General features: G+C 45.2%; 1 pseudogene; it reads left to right on the forward strand.

Moving 5' to 3' along the window:
* The first annotated feature begins 3,102 nt into the window (after nt 1-3,102).
* On the forward strand, nt 3,103-3,680 carry LOC110343100 (annotated as a pseudogene).
* The last annotated feature ends 4,238 nt before the right edge of the window (nt 3,681-7,918 follow it).

Consider the following 7,918-nt stretch of genomic DNA (forward strand, 5'->3'; position numbering starts at 1 on the left):
GACAAAGGAGGGTTGCTGCGAATTCTAGGCCAGTTTGGACTACAAGATAAGAGCTTGCCTCAAAAACAAACAAATAAATGACAAATTAAACAGTGTTGAGATTGCAGATGGTGCCACCATGCTTAGCAAAGGAGCTACATTTGTTTCTAATTTTGTGTTTGGTTTGTTTTCTCGAACGAATTGCCTTTATCGCTCTGTCTGAAAGCTGGGTAACTTTTCATACCCCTGCCTGTGTACCTCAAGAGCCCTGTGAGTCCTCTCAGAGCCGATTCTGAGTTCCTCTAGGTTGCTTTCAACTTGAAAAGTGCTACTGTCCTCTCAAGTGAGAATCAGAGCAGGCCCTAGAAGCAACTGGAGTACACCCCTCCTCCTGAGCCGTGCCCCCTCCTGAGTCACCTCTCCCCACCCCACCCCCACCCCGGTCCTGAGCCACCCCTCCTCCTGAACAACCCCCACCACCCAGCCTCTGAACCATCCCCCCTCCTGAGCAATGCTGGCAATCAGCTTGGTATTCCTAAGTGAAGGAAAGGCTTTGTTTCTTACCTAGATGTAGGCAGAGTCAGCTGCAGCAAAGGGGAATGGCGTTTCTAAGTCTTCTTCCTCCTCCTCCTGACAATTAAAACTCTAGGCCCCATGGTCCCTTCAGAATTCCACCTTGCTGTTGACCCACATAACAGTCATTGTACCTGGGCACAAGAAGGGGCTTACACAGCAAGGCCAGCTATTCCCCTCAGTGTCTTGTCAGATTTCTGAATTTTTGCTCCATGACCCAGGGGAAACGCTGTACACTGCCGTTACCTAAAGACTCCCATAAACAGTGATGCTAAGATTTCCGGAAGCCCACAAGCAGATTAACTCGGACTCAACATTTCCCACCCTGATTTCACCACAGAATCTTTTCTCCTCCAAGATTCATTTTGAGACATTTTTCTCTAAACAGATGGACAAACTATCATTATTTTCATACAGGTGGAAAAGCCCAAAGCCTTAGATTTTAGCAGGCTCTTGGTCACCAGAGAACCTAAGCTATAGCATTGAATTTTAACGTACATGGGCAACTGGTCGAGAGCCTAAGATGTGGATGGTTTTACTAGCTTTAAGTTCCTAGGTCTTAAATTACATGTGTGTGAGTCAGGTACCCAGTGAAGCCGGGGGCGTTGGGTCAGCAGGAACTGGAGACAGAAGCAATTGTGAGCTGCCTGAGGTGGTGCTGGGAACTGAGTGGTTCTATCTACAAAAGCTGTACCCGCTTTTAGCCGCTGAGTGCCCACTTTTAACCTTCCTAGCTCCAAAGTCGTTAACATCTTGTCCACTGTCCTTTTGGCTTCTTTAGAGAGAGAAGTTTTCAAACACTAGGCTGGCCTCCAACGTGCCTTAAACCACTAATCCATCTGCTTCTACCCTGCAAGTGCTGTGATTACAGGCTCCTGTTTCTACTCTATCACAGTAAGATTGGAATTGGTAGCCCAATGGATCAATAAACATTAACACACACACGTCTAGTTTTCAGGTGTGGAATCTGTTAAATGATAAAAATCCTGCTGATTTCCCTTAGCTAATAAATAAACTCCTTTAAATAGTTATAAGAAATTATGTTGAAATTAGCTCTGATGGCCCTTCTGCTCAAGTATAAGCTTATACAGTAAGGGTAACCACACATTTGGTTAAGGCAAAGCAATCTGTGAGCTCCGTCCGCCATGCGCTGACACAAATTTCATACAAGAGGCCTGCAGTCACATTCAGAAATACCAGCACGATGAGAGAATGAAAGACCCACTTTAGGAGTGGAACGACTCCCACTAGGACCTTATAAACCTCAAAACTTTACGCCTCAGATCATATAAACTAAATCAAATATATCTCCACGGTCTGCCCACTCCCGCCCCCCCTTTCTTTCTGGGCTGCAGATAGTCAAGGCCTGCTATATGTTACTCAAACATTCTACCACCGAGATACATTTCCAGCTTTTGGGTTGGATTGGATTTTTGTTGTTGTTTTTTTGTTTGTTTGTTTTTGGTGGTGGTGATGGTGATAGTGATAGTGATGGTTTGGTTTTTGTTTTTTGTTTGTTTTGAGAAAGGATTCTATGCTTTATTTTGTTTTGTTTTTTGAGGCAGGGTATCATGTAGCTGGCCCAGGGTGACCTGAGCTCACTGTGCAGCTGAGATTGGTGTTGGGATCACAGTCCTCTGTGCCACCACTCCTGGCTTTGTTTATTGCTTTAATAAAGTCCGAGCTGTGGTCATCACATGTGGATCTCCCCCCCCGCTTCTGTTAAAAGCAAATGCTTTACATATCCGTGTGTGAAAAGCATTGTCCAGGCTCGCCACTGAAAAACTATTTCTGAATGAGGCTGGGGAGCCTAAGCATCATGACAGGACCAGGTTGCCACTGTGGAGCCAACAAGGCCCTTGTGAGGCTGACAGACTCCTGGTTGGTGAGACCCAGGTGAGGGCTACAGGCTGCAGGGCTTTTGCCCAAGGAAACATTTCCATAACATTGGGGGGTTTCGAAGGAGGCTTGACAGTAAGTTTGCTAAGTTGCCCTCCTCCATGGACTCCCAGAAGCGTGGCACTCTGGGTATTCTTATTGATCGGAGCTTCAGGCAGCAGCAGGCATCTCTCCAATAACTGGGAGATATTTCTATGGCAGGGCTTCCTCAAACTCCGCCCCTAAAGCTCAGTTTTTCTCTGTTCAAGTGGCTCAGTCTTCAGGCTCTGCTTAGTGTTGCCTCATCTCTAAGTGGTGGACAAGGTGTCGAGCGCCTGTCCTCAAGACCCTCTGCACTGGAAGGTATGTTTAAAGGCCATTTTGAGAATGAAGTAACTGGAGGACCATGAATGAAGCCCTGGAGACCTCGTCATTAATTAGACACAGTACTGGGATGGAAACCTTTGACTCCAAAGATGGACTCCTCAGTATAGAATCAGGAGCCTTAAGTGCAAAGCTGGGGTGGCGAACGAGCCAATCAAACCAGCAGAGTACTGCTAGATAAAGAGAAGCTGGTGACAGACTCCCTGCTGGAAATGGGGTTCCACAGCCAGGACCAGGACTCCGTGCTTACGATTGTGATGACCTAGATATGACGATGAAGATCTCACTATGACAATATGGGCATTACCTTTGGGGACAGGTCTGAACACACCCACAGGGCACACAGAATAGACAGACATGACAGACTTGGAGAAGAACACAGGTCCTTCTTGGACAGCTGGGGACTGTCCTCTAAGTGCAGACAAGTAGGAGATCAAGATGTGGCCAAGTGAGAAATCACCTGTCAGGGTTTTGACTGTTTGTCTCTGAGAACTGAGGGCTCTGCCTGCAGCCAGGACGTCGTTTTGATGGCAAATACACTGTAGTTCCATAGTAGGCCTTTACTCGTTTTTGTAATTTCTGATATTCTCAGGGTCATCTATCACATGAGATAGCACACTTGGCCTGGCATGGCTTCAGGGATGACCTTCTATTTGTCAGTCGCTGCTGCTTTATTATGGGCTTGGAGACAGAGAGGCAGATGTGTGCTGGCCTCTACCATAGTACAGGACATTAAAGAGGGGCTCTAGCTTGCTGGCAGATGAGGTATCCTGGCGGAACAGACTGAACAGACACAGTGACATGGGCTTGGTCATTTGCCACCAGCATGCCTGACCATAGCATTCACTTGGAAAGAGCATGGCTGATGCCTCCAGGCACTACCACTGACTGACTGACTGACTGACAGCCTTGGTGCCAGAGCTGTGGGTTTTGGATGCATCTTCTGTGGCAGCTAACTGTATGAGCCAAAGATTTCACTGCCATTTCTCTGTGTGCCAGGGTCATGAGCACGGGTGTGTGTGTGTGCGTGTGTGTGTGTGTATGTGTGTGTGCATGTGTCTGTGTGTGTATGTCTGTGTGTGTCTGTGTATGTGCGTGTGCATGTGCGTGTGCGTGTGTGTGTGAGTATGTGTGTGTGCATGTGCGTGTGCATGTGCGTGTGCGTGTGTGTGCGCGAGTGCACGTGTGTGTGTGTATGTGCGTGTGCATGTGTGTGTGTGTGTGCGTGTGTGTGCGTCTTCATTTACGCTTAGTTACGTTGTCCAAAAATAAGAGGATACGCTTCAGGGTTCATCTCTTATTTTGTTGTTGTTTTTTATTTTGTTTTGTTTTTTGATACAGGGTTTCTCCGTATAGTCCTGGCTGTTCTGGAACTCACCCTGGAGACCAGACAGCCTCAGACTCAGAGATCTACCTACCTCTGCCTCCCAAGTACTGGGATCAAAGGTGTGCACCACCTTTTTTTTTTTTAATGAAATATTGATTTTCAGCAAACAAAGTTAAATAACCTGCTAATCTGCTAACCAAGCCAAGGAATGTGCATTTAAAAAAAGTCTCTATTCATATTGCTATGCAAATGTGTAGGCAAGCTTGGGAAAAAATCTTCAGTTGTTAAGGCTCCCACATATGGTTGTACAGGTTGTGGACTATACAACTCACACAACTATACATAGTGCCCTATGTTGCACTCTTCACTGGGGTTCTTTCTTCAACCGTCCATACATATAGAAATAAACTGGATGAGGAAGAGGCATACAAGAGCAAGGCTGACTGGGTGGGACATTCAGTCCCACATTCCACCTGGTAATAAAGTAGGTTTCATAGTGAAAAAGAGGTCAGTGAAATGTAAGTTCAATAAAAATTAGCAGTGAAAGCCACTGTAATCATTTTCCATCAAGGAAAAAAATCCATTTTGTTAGATTAGAAAAGAAAGAGGAAGGAAAGATTGAAGCACAGGGTTCCTGGCAACCATGACATGAATCAGAGCTCAACTCCTTCCCTGCTCCCATTCTAACATAGCCCTTTCCTAAATCCATTCAAAATGCAGAGTGTTGGCGGTTGACAAGCTGGAGTCAGCCTGGAGTCTTCCCCAAGATGCATTTTCATATAGTTGCTGACAGGAGAGCTGAAGCTAGCGAAATTCTTCCATGCCTTGACATCAAAGACACAACCCCCCCCTCACAACCAGATATACCCTTTTCCCAACACGATAGTGTCAGACTCTGGGAAAAACACACTTCCGTACAATGAATAATGTAGCAGGAGCGAGTTCTCATTTCCAATGGCCAATAATGAAATACATCTATGTCTTTTGCTCCTGAAATGCTGTGCACTGTTTTGGAATAATCAACCCTTGTTTTGTAAGATATTGTTGTTTTAGATTTTGTTTGTTTGTTTGTTTGCTCATGTGAATAAACACCCCAGAGTGATTCTTGTTAAGATTCCAATGAACTAAGAGGTGCTGGAGCTGCCCTACGTGAGCCAAGGTGGGCTGACTTCATCCTAAATGTAATATGGGAAAATGTCTCTCGCTAATCACAAAACACAGAATGCACAAGGATTTTTTTTAAATTGCTCTCAAAACAGTCGTCCTGGCTGCCTGGGTCGTTAGCCAAGGCAGTTGGTCTCTTGCCATATTTTCCCATGTCTCAGTTCTCCCATCCCTATTCAGCTAAAGAATAGAGGTTCACTGAAGGCAGAGCAGCAGAATGGAGTTCCTCTCTGTGGGGTGAACAAGGACATCCCTTTGATTAGCCCTGAAGACTAAGTGGCTTTCAGCTAGAAGTACTTGAAAAAGCACAGTGTCTAATAGTAATCCAGAGGCCACTGTCACCCTGGTGCAAGAGAATTCACAACTCACTGGAAAAGACTTTACCATAGGGCTTAGGAGGCTTCTTCACCTTATCAAACTCAAAGCAAGAAAATTACCAAATTAAGCTGCTTGTCCTAGACATTCAGACTTCTGAAGAGGGAAGAGCATTTGAGCTTAGGGAGTCAGGATCATCCTCAGCAATATAACAGTGCCCTGTGTCGTTAAAAAAACGAGTCAGGCTGGAGAGATAGCTCAGAGGTTAAGAGTACTGGCTGCACTAGGTAGTGGTAGCATACACCTTTAATCCCAGCACTCAGGAGGCAAAGACAGGCGGATCTCTGAGTTTGAGGTCAGACTGGTCTACAGAGTGAGTTCCAGGACAGTCAGGGCTACACAGAGAAATCCTGTCTCAAAGAGAGAGAGAGAGAGAGAGAGAGAGAGAGAGAGAGAGAGAGAGAGAGAGAGAGAGAGAGAGAGAGAGAGAGAGCAATTCTAATCCCAAGAGGTCCAACTCTCCAACTCCCTCTTCTGACCTCTGAGGGAACTACATGAATAGAGTGCGTGTACATAGGTGTAGGCAAACACAAAACAAAAATAAATACATTTTTTTTTTCAGAAAACTATGATTTAAAAAACCAAACACCAAATCATATGAGGCTTTGAGCTTGGCAGTGGGAATTTACTAGGTGAAGTTATTTCATGTTTTTCTTTGTTAAAACTTATTTTCAGGGTTGGGGATACAGGCCACTGATAGAGTGCTTACCTAGTATGCTTGAGGCTGTAGGTTCAAGTCCCAGTATCACAAGCACAACAATCCCTTTTATTTTCAGTCTTTTTCTAAGTAGGGAGCACCTCACTGGATACATGTAAGTCAGAATTTGGGCCTTAGGCTAGAAAGTTTTTCTTTTCTTCTGAAAGCAAGAGCCCTAAAGTGTTATGTAGGTAAACATTGAAATCTGAACTTAAGTGATGGTAACTATTACCTTCCAGGAAAATACAAACCTGGCCCACCCCTTGGGGACCGGGCACACATGGCAGGCAATATCCTGGCTCTGTATGCAGGTGGGTGTAAAGGTCCCTTTAAGAGACAAGCTCTGGGCTGGAGAGATGGCTCAGCGGCTAAGAGCATTGACTGCTCTTCCAGAGGTTCTGAATTCAATTCCCAGCACCCACGTGGTGGCTCATAACCATGTATAACAAGATCTGGTGCCCTCTTCTGGTCTGCAGGCAGAACACTATAGAGACAACAAACAGACAAATCTTAAAAAAAAAAAGAGAGAGAGAGAGAGAGGCAAGCTCTGCCTACTTTCTCTCTCTCTCTCTCTCTCTCTCTCTCTCCTTCTCCCTCTCTCCCTCCCTCCCTCTTTCCTCTCTCTCCCTCCCTCTGTTCTCTCTCTCTCCCTCCCTCTCTTCTCCTCTCTCTCTCTCCTTTCTCTCTTCCTTTCCCTTACTCCTTTACCTCCCCCTATAAACTTTCCATGTAAGTTTTGCCTGCAGGTCTCTGTCTCTCACCTGTCATGGGAGCCACTAAAGGTACCACCTTTGTCGTATTATTACAGAAACATTACTACCATTTCATTGTATGCTTTCATGGTGGTGAAAGAGTAAGGAAAATATATGATAAATTTTTATATTTTAGTAAAGCAGTCATATTTTATATCTTTTTTAAACTAGTAATTTAACATAATCCCTGATTAGATTTCTTATTTTAAAATGAGGGACTGGCCAGGCTTTGGTGGTGTATGCCTTTAATCCCAGCACTCAGGAGGCAGAGGCAGGCGAATCTCTGTGAGTTCGAGGCCAGCCTGGTCTACCGAGAGAGTTCCAGGACAGGCTCCAAAACAATGCAGAGAAACCCTGTCTCAAAAAACCCGAAAAAATAAAATATAAAAAATAAAATAAAATGAGGGACTGAATGGGAGAGTGCGGTCCTTGGACTCATGAAACTCTGAGTTCAAGATCCAACACTGCACAAAAACAGGCACAGTGGAGTCTGAAACACTTGAGAGTCTGTCTCAAAAATAACAAACAAATAAATGAACAAAACAATTAAAATGAGGGGTTAAAGCTATAATTCTGAGGAAGAGCATGCATGAAGCTCAGGGTTCAATCCTAACCTTTAAAAGAAAAGGAGGCCGGGCGGTGGTGGCACACGCCTTTAATCCCAGCACTCGGGAGGCAGAGGCAGGCGGATCTCTGTGAGTTCGAGGCCATCCTGGTCTACAAAGCAAGTTCCAGGAGAGCCTCCAAAACAATACAGAGAAACTCTGTCTCGGAAAGAAAAAAAAAAGG

The sequence above is a fragment of the Mesocricetus auratus genome, unplaced genomic scaffold, assembly GCF_017639785.1.
Source record: "Mesocricetus auratus isolate SY011 unplaced genomic scaffold, BCM_Maur_2.0 Super-Scaffold_100004, whole genome shotgun sequence".
Classification (NCBI taxonomy): Eukaryota; Metazoa; Chordata; class Mammalia; order Rodentia; family Cricetidae; genus Mesocricetus; species Mesocricetus auratus.